This window comes from Lutjanus erythropterus, chromosome 9 (genome assembly GCF_056507025.1).
Source record: "Lutjanus erythropterus isolate fLutEry1 chromosome 9, fLutEry1.hap2, whole genome shotgun sequence".
NCBI lineage: Eukaryota > Metazoa > Chordata > Actinopteri > Lutjaniformes > Lutjanidae > Lutjanus > Lutjanus erythropterus.
The window spans coordinates 2,441,840-2,458,880 of record NC_139325.1 but is presented as its reverse complement, the minus strand read 5'-3'; the positions used below and the strand labels follow the sequence as shown (position 1 = coordinate 2,458,880).

Genomic DNA, 17,041 nt, shown 5'->3' with positions numbered 1-17,041 from the left:
GATCCAGAGATATACCGGGCTATCACAGCTATATTGGTCATTACTGGTATAAGCATAAATGTTGCCAAATATATGCTAAACCTTTTTTATGAGAACATATTGCAGACTGTTTTCCTTTCTTTTTTCTTTCTTTCTTTTTATATTCATAGGCAGTATTTTATTATTAGTAGTATTTTTTAACCACAAAGTTTATTGTTACACTGTAAAATATCCTGCCTCCATTACATATCTTTGTCACAAGTGTTTGATAAGCACATTTGAGGGATCACTGCAGTATCAGTCAATATATCAATATCAGAATTATTTTACTCCCAAATATTGTGATTGGCATCAACATCAAAAATCCTGTATCTGTCAGGCGCTAATAATTATTTTATGAATGAGATCTTTTGATTTAAAGTATATCTTTCCTACTGTGTTCAACCAAAAGGTGGTGTGCCCACAGAGAAAATGAAATGATGTTATAGCTAACTAAGAAAGAAAATGACAGGAAGAAGAAAGAGGAAGGAGGTGAAGCATATGTACTTCCAAACTTAAGTATCAGCAAATTTTACTCATTTCTTCTTTCTCTTTCTCTTGTTTTCATCTCTTTTCTTTTTGTGCCCCCACTTTTCTGCCTTTGTTAATTGTGAAATGGCAAAATTACATTGTGAAACCTTGTACAACTTGTTTTGGCAATACTGAGCTTAATTACAGTGATGTAAACAAATAAAAGTTCACTTTGAATTTAGAGATACTGTAGATACATTGCCCACTATCCTCCTCCATCTCTCGCTTCACACTTGTTTTTCGTCAAACATGTTTGACCTTCCTGGCTAGACAATCTGTTATGTTGAAGAAATAAGTCCAAGTTATCAGAGCTCTGGGCAGTTAGAAAAAAGTTTTTATGCTGAAAGTGATGACTGCAACATTTTGTATGAAAGATTTTTTTTGGGTTCTTGGAGCAATTAGCTGAGGCGTTCTGCCAGTTGATGCCAGTGAAAAAAGGCGAAGATAAAACTTATTTTAGTATTAGAAATATCATTGTTTAATGGAAGAAATTAAGCATTTACTCTGTATTTGAACAGGTGCAGAAAATAAATTAATTCAAAATGTGTTAAAATAACACTTAAGCCCATGACTCATCATCTGTCTTAAAGCCATTAAATTATCAAGAACAATAGTAATAATACAGACTGCCATAACAGACTGCTGCCTTAAAAACTATCCTGTATCTACTCTCTATATATCATTAAGCAGCCCTGCAACCCCTGCATGGTTGGTTTTGAAAGTGTATTATGAATATAATACATCCTTTGCAACAAAGAGTGAGATGAAAGCTACAGAGATTTTATAGTTTTGACAGTCAGAAAGAGAAACACATTAAATAACTGAGTAAACAAAGAGGACACACACTGGACAACAGGTTAACTGTCATTAGTGCAGCATCACTTAACAACTACCATAAGAGTTTACAGCCATGCTAGTGGCTCTGTGATTCTCAACTTAGGCGTAGTGGTGATGACCAGCTTTTCACTCTTTGACTGTGGTCATTTGGAACATCTATAAACATGTTTGATTTCCAAACTGGTCAGACAACACGTCATGCGTACGAGTTCTTTTCTAGCATAACCTATTGCCCGGAGTCTACAGTTATGCTAGCAGCTCTTTGGGGCTATACTAGGACACACCGGTGCTTTGAGCTAAATGCTAACATCAATATGCTCACACAGATACTGCTAACATGCTCATCATTAGAAGATTTAAAGGACCACTGTGTAGGATTTAGTGGCACCTTTGGGGGGCTTTCGGATGGAAAACACCTCATCTCACTCCCTCCTTCCACGTAGGAGAACCAGCTGTGGCTGGTGGACGGTTCAGGGCTACTTTAGAAACTACAAATGAGGGCCTCCAGTGAGGAGGACCTGTGCCTGTTGTAGTTATAAAATACAGCAATTCTTACATGAGGTGATTATACACTAATGGAAACATTTTTACAGCTTAATACATTTTGAATCAGTTAAATTCTTAAGAGCACTTAATCAATTAATAATTCATCATAAAAATTCTTAACTTGGTGCCATGAATGTCTGTGCAAAGTTTGTGCTAATCCATCAAGCAAATGTTGGAATTTATTTCAAAACAGTGGGTTTACCAAAACCTTAAACCCACAGGCCAACATCATTGCAATTTCTGCATAAAAGGGAAATAAACTAAGGAAAAACACTCAATCAGGTTGAGGTGGTGAATAGAGAAACATGGGTGTCAAGGATTCTGCAAACTGTACTGAGCTGGAGGTGAGGGACCTTCATTAGAGAGAGGTGAACTTCAGGTGGGCTGTTCAACCTGACTAACTGGATTCTGAAATAATTCTCACAACACACATCACTGTTTGCTCATTCCTGATTCAGAACTGTCGTGAAGCACCATCATACTGGGCCAGGCGTCTGCAATGCTGATGAACAAAAGAGCCATTTTTGGCCCAAAAAAGAAAAAAAGAAAAAAACAAAACCAATCTATCTGGAGCCACAACAAATAAATTCTCTCTTTTCCCTGAAGACTTTCCTATTTTTTGATTTGGCATACATAGCAAGCTTATGGAGACTGAAGAAGACGAGCCACTGCCAAAATTTAGAGGAAAAGCCACTATGCTGTAGATGTAGGCTTTGACACACAATTTAGTTGACAAAATATTAAAACTTTTTCTTAAAATTTGGTGTGTAGGCCAAATATACTTACAGCTGGAGAATGTAAGAATCACTTTACATTGTAAAAAAAGAGGTTTTTTTAAATAAAAATAATAAATAACTAAAATAAAAAACTTTTGCTGACCTATAAGCTGTAGTTGAGATGATTTGCTATTCTTCTTCAACTGAACATTAATCTTTGAGTTTAAGAAATTCAAAAAGATTGGTCACAGTGAGCTGTGAACCTGATTCATCGAAATGGTTTATTATTTAAATTTTAAACATCCTTCACTTTCACTACGATGCATTTAGTCAGTAATTTTTTAGAGTTTCTGAAACTCAAAGATTTAGGTTTATCTAAAGAAGCAAAGTGAATTATCTCAGCAAAAGATTAGTAGTTGGTAAAACTTTTTCAAATCTTAAGAATATGAGTTAAGCTCAAAAATCTATTGCAGTACATTTTGAGTTTTCCCAACTTTTTGATAAATAACAATGATAACATAAAGTTAAAATGTTTAAAAAAATGTATATATTTATTTCCATATATTTTTTTGCAAAAGCCAAACATTGAAAAGGAGCTAAAAGCTGCATGTGGTTCTGGAGCCGCAGGTTGCTGATATCCCTGGATAAGAACTGCTGTTTTTCTTTATGGTCCTCACACATGAATCATTAAAATCAAATAGGATAAAAATAACATTAATGAACACTTGAACAAACAACAAAAGGCTTTCTAAGGAGCGTCTGAGCAGAATTACGGTTCTCTCATCTGTCTTGGTAGTCATTATAATTACATTACTGTGTATGACTCAACCTTTGATGTATCTATATGATCCAGAGCAGTGAGGAGACATTATTTACAGAAATGATCATTTAATCCAAATTTATAGCTGGGGAGGTGGGCTGTGAAGAAACAGGAAATTGGGAGTGAAAAGGTTTGTTATACAAGTGTCTCAAGAGTTAGTCAACAGCATTACAACCCACTCCATCCTCTGTGATTCAGGAGCTATAAACAGAAGCCAGAAGAAAAGATGGATGACCAGCCTGTCCCATCTATTGTTCTTCATGGCAGACGGCAGGCTCAATGCAGAGAGAGGATTAACCAGAGCCCACTGTCTCAGTCTCTCTCTCTTATCAGAAGGCAGCAGGTTGGGAGTCAGAAGCAAGAAAAAGACTCATCACCACCTCCCCTATGAGTCACGCTCTGGTCCCCTGCTCACTATTACTAATACACACATGCACACAGACTCTACGTACACAATGAATACATATACACAGACCCAGCACACATGCACACACACACTCCCACACATGCATCAATAATATTCATGCAGAAATAGAGCCGTTGTCTCTGCATATTGATGAGGGTCTACTGGCATGGAGGGGATGGACAGATGCAGCAAGCCTATCAAATGTTAGACACAACTATATTCATGGAGTAAGCTCACAGCAGCAGCCATGATGCTTTTATTTTTATTGAAAAAGCACTTCCTGTGAGGCACAATTTTTCTAACTTTGGACAAATCCTGTCACTTGTCACATTAATGCAAAGAATGTAATATTAAATTGCTGATTGTGGTTTTGGATCTAAATTTGTTTGCATGGTAGACCTGGATGATCTCCCAGTGATCACAATCAGAAAAATAATCAGCAACTATTTTGATATTTGACTGATTGTAGTAGTTTTGACTGAAATAATTTTTCAAGGGAAAATTGTGGAAAAGTGCCAAACATTTTGGTCTGTGTCAATGGCATTTTCTGTACCATCTCATTAAAACCAAAAATAACACCGGCCACTTTAACTGCTGTGAACCTCTGCTAAAAGGGAAAGGCTGTCGGAGAGGGTGAGGTAATCCTGCCAAACATAACCTTTGTTAAGTTGAGCCTGACCTCAGGTAGAGACCTGCAGGCTCTGCAAAAAAACAAACAAGGCAACAAGAGAGGGCTCACACTCCTCATAAGCATCCGAACAATCTCATGTAAAGAATCACAAGGTAATAAAGTAGGAAATCGTGTTTAGAGACTGAAGCAAAATCCTCCAAAAGGATCAATTTGCCAGGTGCAGCAGCTCTACCATATTGCTACCATGGTTGATTAAAAAAATACTAGAAACTGAGGAAAATACGAAACAAATATTCAAGCCTCAGACTCTGTCTTTCTCAGTCTCTATCACACACACAAGCCAGGAAGGAGGCAAAGATCCAAGTACACTTGACCCCAAAGTCCAGTTTGTTTGATTAGTGCGAACATTGCATACCATGCTTGGGCATGGTTCGTCGACCCATGCTTGGTTCCACTTGAAAAGGTAGTCTTGACCATGGTTCATGTGTATTTGAGTACAGTCTGTATCAGGTGTGAACACTAACCGTACCAAAACAAAGAAGTGGACTGCAACAACATGAACAAATGTTTTGTAGATGATGCAAGCGTACTCAGGTACAGAATAACATTACTACTGTAAGAGTAGTTGAGAGAAGTCCAAAGTTGTGTTTATTAAGGGACCAGTCTTTAATACAAAATATATGCAAGTGTGCATTTTCTGCGATTATTGTGGGTTTTACAACCGTCTGTCAAGTTAAGACATTGGAAGGCAACAAAGAAACTGAAAGAATCGTACCCGCTACGAAGCAATCGTGCCTAATATGAAAACACCTAAACCTCTTATTCTCAACTAGGGGTGGGTGATATGGCAAAAATATCATATCATGATTTTTTATTATAAAATCACAATTTCGATTTTATCACGATCTTACATGTATTTTTGAGACTAATTTGCAAGTTTCTGGTCAGTGCAACCAAACAATTTCTGTATGTAAAACAGTCCTAAAAGTCTTGAACGGAACCATATCTTTTGCAAGATAAAAGGCAACTGCTTCTGTTACCTCTTTCCACCGCTTGCTTGTCTTCTCATACGAAGTGCCTTTATCAAATGCCTGTGTTAACATTGTCTGTTTGGGTCTAGCTGCTGGGTCTAGCTGCTGCCTCTGGCTGCGGTGCTGCCGGCGGTTCCCTCGCTGTTTGGCTCAGCATACTGTTTAGGGTGCTTTCTTTTCAAGTGATTGAACAAGTTCCTCGTGTTGCCATCCAATGTGCGAACCGTCTCTGTGCAAACTTTGCAAATTATCTTTGTTTGCGCTTTGTCATTTGGGGAAAAGCCAAACCAATTCCATATAATGGAAGTGGAGGTTTTTTTTTAGCAACCAACTCTTCCGTTTGGCTTTCAGCCATGGCTCTCCATGTGGCTACTGCTACACACACAAACAAGGAGGCGGGTAAGAAATTGTGTCACTGCCCATTAGGGCTGGGCGGTATGACAAAATTTTATACCATGTTTTTTTTTTAAATTCATATCAGTTTCACGGTATTTGACTGTATTTTTTTTTTCATGCAACAGTGTTCTTACCCACATTTTCTTCTAATGAGAACAGAATTACTGCAGTTGATTGTCTTTAAACAACCCATTTTACTGTCATAACAATTGTATCATGTTTTTTTCATGTCCACACACAGGTAAAAGCATAACCCCTTCAAAGTATGGTTACCATCACATGGCTGGGACAACTATACGATTAACTGTCCTCATCCACGCTAGTCAGCACCAGAAAAACTAGTAGTTTAAAATATTTATCAATATTTCATTCATGCACAATGCCAGTTATCTGTTGCCTCTAAGATTTTATGCAGCCGCACGCCACTAGTCAGGGCTGCGGCTCTGTCAGACAGCAGCCGCTCTCACCCAGCCTGTATGAACTGACCGCCATGGCAACTCCGGATGTTTATATCAGCAAAGTCGGACAGATGAATGTAGACTGTGACAGAATAAGCTGATGTATATTCACTCGACTGGAGAAACATGACCACATTAAGCACAGACACAGACATAATCCGGCAGGCGGAGCTGCTGCTGCTGCTGCTGCTACTAGCTGCTAACGTTAGCCACACTGTGTGTCAGGCTGGCAGCTAATGTTAGCTCTGGGTCCTTTACCTGCAGACACTGTGACCCTCTTCGGTCTGGAAAGGTGAAGCGTTTAGTGAGTTGTTGTCATGTTTGTACATTAATGTGTAAGGCTTGTATTGCACAGCGCGAAGTAGCGCGCATTTCAGCTGCATTTAAAGTACAATTTGGCGATTGTAGACTGTGATTAACGTCTTCAAATGGCTCTTAATACACAGTATGTTTTCGGACAGTGTTTAACATTATAAATTAATAAATTCTGCTAAATTTTAACTGCTTTCTGAGTGTTTTCTTAGTGTTAGACTACTCAACTAGTCTAAATAGACATGGAAAGTAGTCTCCAGGAACATCCCTAGAGCACACGCTGAAGCAAGCACACCTGTGGTGTTGGTGTGCAGTAGGGTTGTCACAAGAACTGATACTTCCGATACCAATTCAATACCGACATGAAAAAAATAATTTGATACTTGCTTTTTTCTGGTACCGTCAGAACCTTATATACTACTTCTCCCTTGGCGAGCCGTGTCGATTCTTGGCGGAACTGACGGGGGCATTATACGCGTGTGAGCATCACGGCTTCAGCAAGTGAGAGTGGTACAACGTGTTGGCTCGTCGACAAGACAGGTACTAAGAGTCGCGTGTGGAAATATTTTGCATTCGAGGCGGATGAATACGGCGCAATTCTAGACTCAAACAAGCCGACATGCAAACAGTGCCTCAGAAGTTTTCAAACGAAAGGAGGAAGCACATCAAACCTGGCCAAACACCTCAAAGACAGGCACCCCGACTTGTTTAGAGAATTCAAAGTGAGTGAGTTTCCGTTTACTATCACTGTTGTCACTGTCACGTTATACGTTAACCCGAATATGCCTGCTACGTTCCGTCATTTTGGCATGAGAGTCAGCTGAAGCGCAGCCGTGCAGACTTCGACTCTCTCGCTCAGTCGTTCCCTCGTGTAGATGACGTTTAACGTAATGTAACGATACGGTCTGCGTCATTTTACGTAAGGTGTCATGATGAGATACTGTCTGACAGTCTCTTATGTTATTTAAACTAAAAGTTTTTTTTCCCCTTTACAGTATCAGTGTGAGCCAGACCAAGAGAAGTCACACACTAACACAGCCAAAAATCACTGAAGCTTTTGAAAGGCACAGAAAATATGACTTGAATTCAACTGAGGCAAAAAAAAAAAGCTGAATAGGGCAGTAGCAGAGTTTCTGCGTTTGTGTTCTTTTTTTTTTTTTTTTAATCGTGGTATCGAATTAGTATCGAGAATCGTGAAGATTCACAGGTATTGGTATCAACTACTGAAATTCTGGTATCGTGACAACCCTAGTGTGCAGCAGTGAAATGGGTCATTGCTGAAACACTTTCCCGCCACGTACGTTAGGGATGTTGTTTGGGCTATTCACCGGTATGGCGGTATATGAAAAATTAATATCATAACGAAAATAAAGACCGGTTTTCGGTACAAACCAGTATACCGCACAGGCCTACTGCCCATAATTTGCTATGTCGGTCAGGTTGACGATGTAAAACATCTGGTGCGTCGGTGCATCAGCATAGAACTGCAATTTATAGAAGGTGACCTACACGATCCACACGATCTCCTCACTTTGGCAGATCATTTACACGTTCTAATCCTTCATGATCTAATATCGTCATATTGCACACCCCTACTCTCAACCCTAATGAAGAAAAAAAGTCTCCCCTAGTTGAATAATGTGACCTTAGTCAATAGTCCAAAAATGTGTTCCTGAATGTGGAACACGTTTGGCTCAAAAAAGAACCGTGGTCAACACAATCTTAAGAGATTTTCATATTTTACAACACAAAATACATCAGTTATTATCACACTGATGAATTCTGAAGGTCTTCTGTGTCTTAAAAGTGCTGGTGATATGAAGTCATGTGACTGTGGTTTAATTTGTTTATAGTGTAAAATTAGCTTTCTTCTTTTTTCTATTATGAAAGTAGTGTTTGTTTATGAAGATTATCTTGATGAACAAAACATACAAGTATTATGACCTTTGATTCGCCACAGAGCTTATGTTCTGCACTAATCTAAAATCAAACGGAAAAAACAGACGGCTTTTTGCAGAGGACACCAGAGCCATGCTAACTTCCTCACTGGCACTACAAAAATTCATCACAATTGCAGCACTCTATTGATCTCATCTAACTCTTTGCAAGTAAAAAAGAAAAAAGCTGTTTTACAGAATGGTGAACTATTCAATGAAGAAATGTTAGTCACATTAAGTGAACAAATAACTGCTGCAAAATGAGCCACAGAGGAGGTTTGACCTCTGCAAAGTAGTTAGCTACAGCAGTTAAGATCACAACCCATGAAATCTAGACTAACACTCTTTATCAGTATGAACTTACTGTTAGTTCATCACAAGTGAAACCCGAAGGTTTCACATTCCTTTTTCTGTACATAATAATAATTGGTGTCACTTGCACTGATCTCATGCTGATAGCAACGTCAGAAAGTGGCTGCATTTCATTGTTTCAAAATTAGTGAAGTTCCCCTATTTCAAGACAGCTCTACAGTAGATAAGTGGATGTCATCTTGAGGAAGTTCAGAGGTTCCACTGACAGCGAGTGACCTGAAGTGTGAGTTACATATGGTCCTTGTTTTATGCAGTGGGCCTCTTAACTGGACAAGCTGCAGCTGTCCCTTACTCTGAGAGGCCCATAGGCCTGTGTGCGTGTGTGTGTGTGTGTGTGTGTTTACGGCTGACAACTTAGACCGAGCATGTGCGCATCAAAGAGCAAGGGATGTTCAGACCATTTATCTCTTTTAATGTTAGTAACACACACGCACACACACATATTTGTCCTTGATTTACGAGTGAGTGTGTATGTGGGATTGTGTGTAATGGCCTGTGTTTGGAGGGATCTGGGGGCCTGGGAACTGTGTGGAAATCACATTGGGCTTCCTCTGGCTCATCTCAGAGTCATGGGAAACAACACTGACCAAAAACAACAGGGGCCATGCATGCTGCAGCCTGACCACCCAACAGTACACTGTTTAGACTGGACACCACACACCAACCTCTGCCACAGATAAAAGGAGAGAGGACGGATGCATGATGAAACATTGCAGATCTCACAGATACTGATCCATAAACTTGGAGAAATATGTGGAAAAATATGATGCACTGATGGGGTGCACACTCTGCCTGACATGTTCTTCATGTCACCTTGTATAAAAACCTTTCTCAGCTATGAAAAAAGCCTACTGGTAAATTTGTGATGTTGTAATGCAGTGGCAAGTTTGTGCCAATACAGCAAGTGAACAGTCAGTTCATGTTGAGAGTGTGAGTTTCAAGGCAGACAAATGAAAACATGGATTTAAAGGAGCAGCATGTAGGATTTATGGATACCTACTGACAGAACATGGCAAAAATGGAATATAGTATTCATACATTTGTTATTATTGTATAATCACCTGAAAATAAGAATAATTGTCTTTCTGTTACCTTAGAATGAGCTATTTCCACAGAGGGCACAAGTCCTCTTTTATGGAGGCTGCCATGTACTGCCAGTAGTCCAGAACAAATCAAACATTGGCTCTAGAAACAGCCTTTCATGTTTTCAGTGAGTTTAGCAGCCACCATAGGTTGTCATATATGCTTGGAAGGGAAGGGGGAAGCGAGGAGTTTTCAGTTGATTCCAGGCAACAACATCACTGCTAAATGCTCCTAAATCCTACACAGTGGACCTTAAATACATCTTGTACTAACCCTTAGCGTCTTCTTCTTCTGGGCCCACAGGGCAATTTCTGCCTTACAGACTTCACACGCAGTCAGATCTGCAAAAAGAAAAAAAAAATGGTATTTTAAATAATTAATCAAGAGTCTACAGCCATGCTAATAGTTTTGTGAGGCTGTAATTTTACACAGCGGTGGTTTGAGCTAAATGTGAACGGGACGTCAGCATACAATGGGACAGGTTGTGCTAGAAAATAACTGATTTGTATGATGTCAGATGTAGTCAAAAGTAGCACCCACCTCCAGAGGACTCAGAGTGGAGACAGGGTAATTGTCTAAATATGGGGGTAATGGTACATATTTTCAGGGGTTTGTAGTGTTGTCCTCAAATGTGCCAGTAGACAGAAATACTTATGTTTGAGAGAATAGTTTGAACCCAGCTTAATTTTTCACCTCTGCATAGCTGCCCAGTCACTGCATGGACAATGCAGAAACTGTGAGACACAGCTGACCCTTCGATAAGCCCCTCCCTCTGATAGCAACTCTCCAATCATAGATTAGCAAGTGTCACTAGGTACCACAGGCCTGTCAAGCTTTGCATTTCCCTCCATGTTGAAGTGGTGTGCATGGAGCTCTAAGAAGAGCGATACTTTATGTCTCATGAATTTGGAGGGTGGTGTCTTTTCTGTAGTCTTTCAAAAACATACAACACAAGCACAACCATGTGAGGAATGGATTAAACTTTGTCTTTATCTTTTCAATATAAGTTGTAAACAGTAGCGTGTCTGCAGTGCCAAACTTACAGTAGATACCACTGCTTTTGCAAAAGTCACGGCTTATTCCCAGGGGTTAAATTGTGATTTATTATGCGTGGGTTTGAGGAGGAGCTGGTGCAGAACCAACGTCAATGCATGTCTCTGGTTGGGATTAACGTTAGCTGTTAAGTGACTTTACATATTTAAGACCCTTTTATGAGGTTCTTGTTTTAAAATGTGTCACAAGAAAATCACTTATAAAATCTGCTAGCAAGAATCACCATTTTAGCTGACAAAATCAACAGTTGTCAGCTAGAAATGAGAGGCTGCTTTTCTTCACTTCTCTCTGGAATTGAAGACTTTCTGTAAAGTATATGTGCAGTATGAGAATGGAAAGCTTAACAGATATATCAAAAAAACTAAACTAAGGAGGGCAGGGCTTAGCAAAGGATCTATTTCATTAATAGGAGGGTGTATCTGAAGCTATTTGACCACCTGACTTTGACGCCTTAGCGTACTCATAATGCTAATGCTATCATGCTAGTATTTGCTAATTTGCACTGAAGTACAGTTGAGGCTGATGGGAATGTAATCAAGTTAGGCAATTGTCTCTTAGTATATGAAAAATTAAAATTTTGATCTGAATCATGGTGCTAGATAAAAAATCAGGGGATCACTCCTCTATATATAAGGTCACATGAGGTGCAACTTCTAATTTCTTAACTGAAAGTGGTGACATTTGTACACCAACGTGTTTTTTTGGACTGACCGACTGACTAAGGGATTGACATTTGACATATTACTCTGAGTTTTCCCACTCTGCTGGGAATAGTGGTTGTACATAGAGAAATAGCCTAATTAACCAGGAATTACTGGTATTAAGCACGGTCCTTGAGTCTTCTATGTTTAGATCAGAGGAGGAGAGAGAGTTGAAAAAATCCCAATGCTCAAATCTCATTTTGGGCCAAAACAAATACCTCCAAACTTACAGTAAGTCAAGGTCAGCAGAGTGCCATTTGCAGGATAAAAAAAACTATTAAAATAAAGCTTTAATGGATTAAACATATGTGTTAAAATCCCATGCATTGTAAAACATCAATGTGATGTGATACACTGACATTGTTAGAATAGACAACACAATTAAAATGACCACAACTTCAGTATTAGATTAAACTTTTTGTGATGAGCAGATAAATCAGAGAGTGGAATGAGTAGAGCTAAGATATTAAAAGAAGATGGTTAAGAATGGAAATAATTCATAAACTGGGATTAACTTGTGTTTGTCTAGTCAGAGGACATTCAACAGCCTGTTTTTATAAATCCATGAGGAACAATAGAAAGGCTGCAGCTAATGACAAGACTGTAAGATGCAATGAGCAGTGAATGGAGGCTGACTATGGTTCGTCTATTCAAGAATGGTGTATTTGAGTTCATTATTGTCCTTTTTACCACAGAGCTGAGTCATTTCCTAATAATTACCCTTCAATTCTTGGTATTCCTGTTTTTTAATACCAAGCTACAGACCTGCTTTTTGCAAGTATGAAGTGTTTTTCTCAGCCATGGCAATACAAGTTGATGCCATTAAAGCTTTTTCCTGTTGGGTGCCTGGAGACGGGGAAAGTATGAGGAAAGCTACCTTCCATGTTGCAGCGCCTGAGGATCAGAACAGCTCCTGAGGTTCCTGTCCTCTCACTTCCCCAAGCTCTCTCAAATAACACAACTCCTCTGGTAGAACACAGCTTGATAACCACAAACTCTGCAGGCAAACTGAAAACTCTGCATGTGTATGAGAGGGTGCGTGTGTGTGTGTGTGTTTAAATGCATTATACAACATGTTGCTTATTTATAAAAGGTTTATTTATAAAAGGATTCAGAAACAAATCGATGCAGCACTAGCGTATCGATACATCTCATTAGGACACGCAGGGAGCTGCCACTGTAACTTCCCTCCGTTTTCCGTCTCCTCCTGCCTCTGCCCGCACCGCTCTCACTAGATGCCTGCTGCCTCGCTCACACAAAACAAGCGCTCCCTCCTCCCTCTCTCGTGTCTCCTCTTGATTTCCTCAAAACAGACGGTGCTGAAAACAGCCACAGAAGTGACACTGTACCACCAATCTTCCGTAATGCGCAAGTGTAGAATAAGTTTTGCTGCAAATCATTTATGCAAAATGTGTCTGAGAGCAGAGTACAGAGCCACGAGTCTGACCCACAGAGACGTCATGTCACTGTGAGAACAGGTAACACAGAGCATCACTGTTCCTCCACACTAATCAAAACCACAGCACTCTTCATATGAAACAGAGCAGCAAATCATCTTACTGCAAAAATACTAATATTTGAAACAGATTCTCATTTAGGCTACAGGATCTCATTTACGCATGAGACTAGATGTTAACACCACTGTAGTGTCTCCTTCTCTCTGTCTCTACTGTTACTTTATTTAGTTCAACTATAACAACTAATAGCCCTCTACAAATAGCATTGATTGAATCAAAATGTAGAGACTGACACATTGCATTGTCTTGTATTGCAACATTTCATATCGTGACAGGGCTGAATCGTATTGAACCAACTCATTGGTTATTTAAAAAATTCTAAGATATATCATATTGTTGAACATGTATCAAGACACATATCAAATCGGTGTCAGTCAGTGACATACACACCCCTACTGTGCTGCCATCAAAAATGTGGTGATACAGTGCTCTTTGTGGCAAAAAAAAGGAATAGTTTGCCATTTTGGTAATACATAATATCTATTTAAATCTATATAATGTGCCTGAGACAGAAATCATGTTCACGGACAAGCCCATTTATTGTATAATGTTTTTTTTATTTATTTATTTATGTTACATTTAGTTATATTTTCCAACTACCCTCCTTACTCTCTGACATATCATGTGTTTCCAAGGAAGTAATAGCGACAGACAGACAAGTGTATAACTCAAAATATATAACATTCAAGTTCTAGTTGTTTATAGACATTTTAATGTGGAAATGTTACATACACACTATATTGCAGAGATTTAGATCAGTACCACCCTCATGTTGTTGGAGCCAGCAGCCTGTTAGCTTAGCTTAGCACTAAGACTGAAAACAGGAGGAAACAGCTTCACCGAGTCTAATCTGACTTTCCCAGAATGTCAAACTCGGTTCCTGCATCCAGGAGCAAAGTTGTTTTACAAAGCCGTAACTGTTTTTCTCAGATATATTCCACAGATATTATCTAACCAAATGCCAATGACAGAAAGAGGATGCTGCTAATTACTGCCTCTCCTAGCACTAAAGTACTTTTGTGATTACAACAGAGAGCTTGCCAAAAAACTTACAATGTGATTTTTGAAAACAACTGGCTGCACCAGTATTGATTTAGTGTTACAACTTTAAGGGGGAAAACGCTTATCTATTCAATTATTTTATGTTTTTAGCCACACTAAAGGCTCATTTATGCTCCGTTTATGTATGAAAATAGACAAATATGTTACACATACAATAGAACCATCACTGCCCACACATTTTCATGCATTCCTTACATTGGCTTGGTTATTAAGCAATATATCCACTAGAGGGTGCTGCTCAGAGTCAACCTCAAAGAAGAGTCAAAGTTGCCCCGAAGAAGAAGAGTCAGAAGTTTCTGACAAAACATGGCATCTCTGGAGGAGGCTGTAATAATATAGCTCTTGAGAAAGAGGCAAAAGCGGAGGCAATGTTGTAGACGGAGGTGGTCTGTGCGCCATTAAATACTATGTGTGGGCGGAAAAATTCTGTCACTGCTATTTGCCTATTAAAACTATTAAAGCTTGTTTGTTGTGTCCTGTGGTCGTGTCTAGGCTTGAACAACTGGCTACACTGCTACACTGCCCCCACTACTACTGCTGGTACTGCTCCGTTTGGTCAGTAAAAGCTTTCAGAAAACAAGCAGAAGTACGGATGAACAGAACGCTGAGCGTAGACATCCGTCTGTTTCTGTATGTGTATTTAGCGTAGAGCATAAATGAGCCTTAAGCCTGTTTGGTCCAGATTGAAATATCTCTGCAACTACTTAGGGATGTCCCGATACAACTTTTTCACTTCCGATACGATACCGATATTGCAGCCTTGAGTATTGGCTGATACCGATCCAATACGAGATCAGCACGAATCATACATACTTTTATTCCTTATTTTGTAGTGTAGAATGTTAGAAAAGGCTTGATCAAGTGATGTTACTCAAACAGAGAATAATAGTCAGCAACCAGAGTCACCTATGCATAGAAGTGCTGGAGCGGAAAATGGACTGCTTATCAGAGCGCTTATATCAGAGATTTTAGGTGCAGTCCGATAAAATCTGATACTCGTTTTTTTGGCTGATATCGGACCCATATCCGATATCAATATCGGATTGGGACACCCCTACAACTACTGAAAGAATAACATAAAATTTGTAGTATTTTTAGTAAAATTCAAGCAATTTTCAACCTTTCAAGGTATCTAAACCAAAATTCCTAGACTCTCAAAGCTTTTATCATCACATCTGCATTGTGAAGCCATGCAAAATTGGAAATGGAAAAACTTCCCCTTTTCATTTCGGTACCCATGTCAGTCAGTCTAGCTCTGCTCCACATCTGATGTGAGACACTAGGAGATAATTAAAATGATGACAGAATCACTTCAGTTCAAATATTCATAAAACGGAGTGATTGTGTAGATGAAGCACCAAATTATGTTGAAAACCAAGCATTTTACAAGGAGTATATTCAGTTTCAAGCTTATTTATAACAACTAAAATTAGCATTTTAGACAAACCCTGTGACTCACAGAGGATGGGTCACACAGACTTTTGTGATCTCCTGACTTTTCCAATTACCTCACCAGCAGGTCAAAGTTTTCATTTCCTGTGAAATGTCTCCACATCTGCAAGATGGAATGACAAAATTTAAAACCACCACTCTTTGTTCCCAGATGATAAATTTTACACACAATCAGCAGACTGTAGGCATTAACACTTTTAATTTCAATCGATCAGAATCCTCCCAAAGATCTGTGAGGACGTGAGGGGAGAAAATGCATAACATCTACTGGAAGACTGAGTGAAAAATATTTGAAATGCTTATTTTTGAATGATCATAACATTACAGAACCACAGCTTCGTTCTTTGGGAAGGACCCTACGAAGGGCCCCTCCGTAACAGCTCCAACTATAGCTCCACACATGAGGTGTTGCTGCTGTGAATTTTCCCAGAATAGTTGCTCAGTGGGAAGTTTTTGCACTTTGGAAGATAAATAGACACATTGTGTCATGTGATAACAACACCTTTTAGTCTTGATTAATAATGTTTGGGAGCTTTACAATAGACTTGCTAAGCTAATATGAGAGCAAACACTTCTCTCCTCTTTTCAGTGACAAATGACTCTTTGTTCTGTAATAATCCAGTTTTTACTTGAGTACCTTGCAACCAAAGGAGGGAGAGAAGAGGGAGAACGGTTGCTGCCTGAGGAAAAGCTCAAAATTTGTACCACGGATAATAGTCAATCTATCAAAATACATCCCAATGACAATTCCCTTAATCCACTGATGCCTTCAAATCAAAGGGCATTATTTCCCCTGGTTCTGTGAGAGCTGGTTTGGCTCAGAGCAATCTCAACAGTCCCACAGGTGTTGATGCACATTCATGCTCTCACCCTCACTTCGCCTGCTCTCTCACACAGGCCAAACATACATGTGTAGACACCACAGATTGTCCCGCGCTCGAGCATATTTCACACATCATTTGTGAAACTACACAAACACCGCTGACCTAGAGGTTGGCCTGCCTGACAACCGTATATGGAAAGCAACTTCTGGCTCAATAAGAAAATTACTCAATAACTTTGATGTTACAGTCGAGGGAAAAAAGAGGAAAGAGCTAAAACAAAACTAAAAATAGGACATCTCGACTAAAAAATCCATGACGGGGTCCAGCTTTTGTTTTCT

General features: G+C 39.3%; 1 protein-coding gene across 2 annotated transcripts in view; it reads right to left on the bottom strand.

Annotated features, from left to right (window-relative positions):
- Positions 1-17,041, bottom strand: part of ncalda (neurocalcin delta a) — a 107,414-nt gene that overhangs the window by 67,895 nt on the left and 22,478 nt on the right. For both annotated transcript variants that reach the window (XM_084725915.1, XM_084725914.1), the window contains one exon: positions 10,368-10,435. The gene's annotated coding sequence lies outside the window, so the exon portion shown is untranslated. The remainder of the gene's footprint in view (positions 1-10,367; positions 10,436-17,041) is intronic.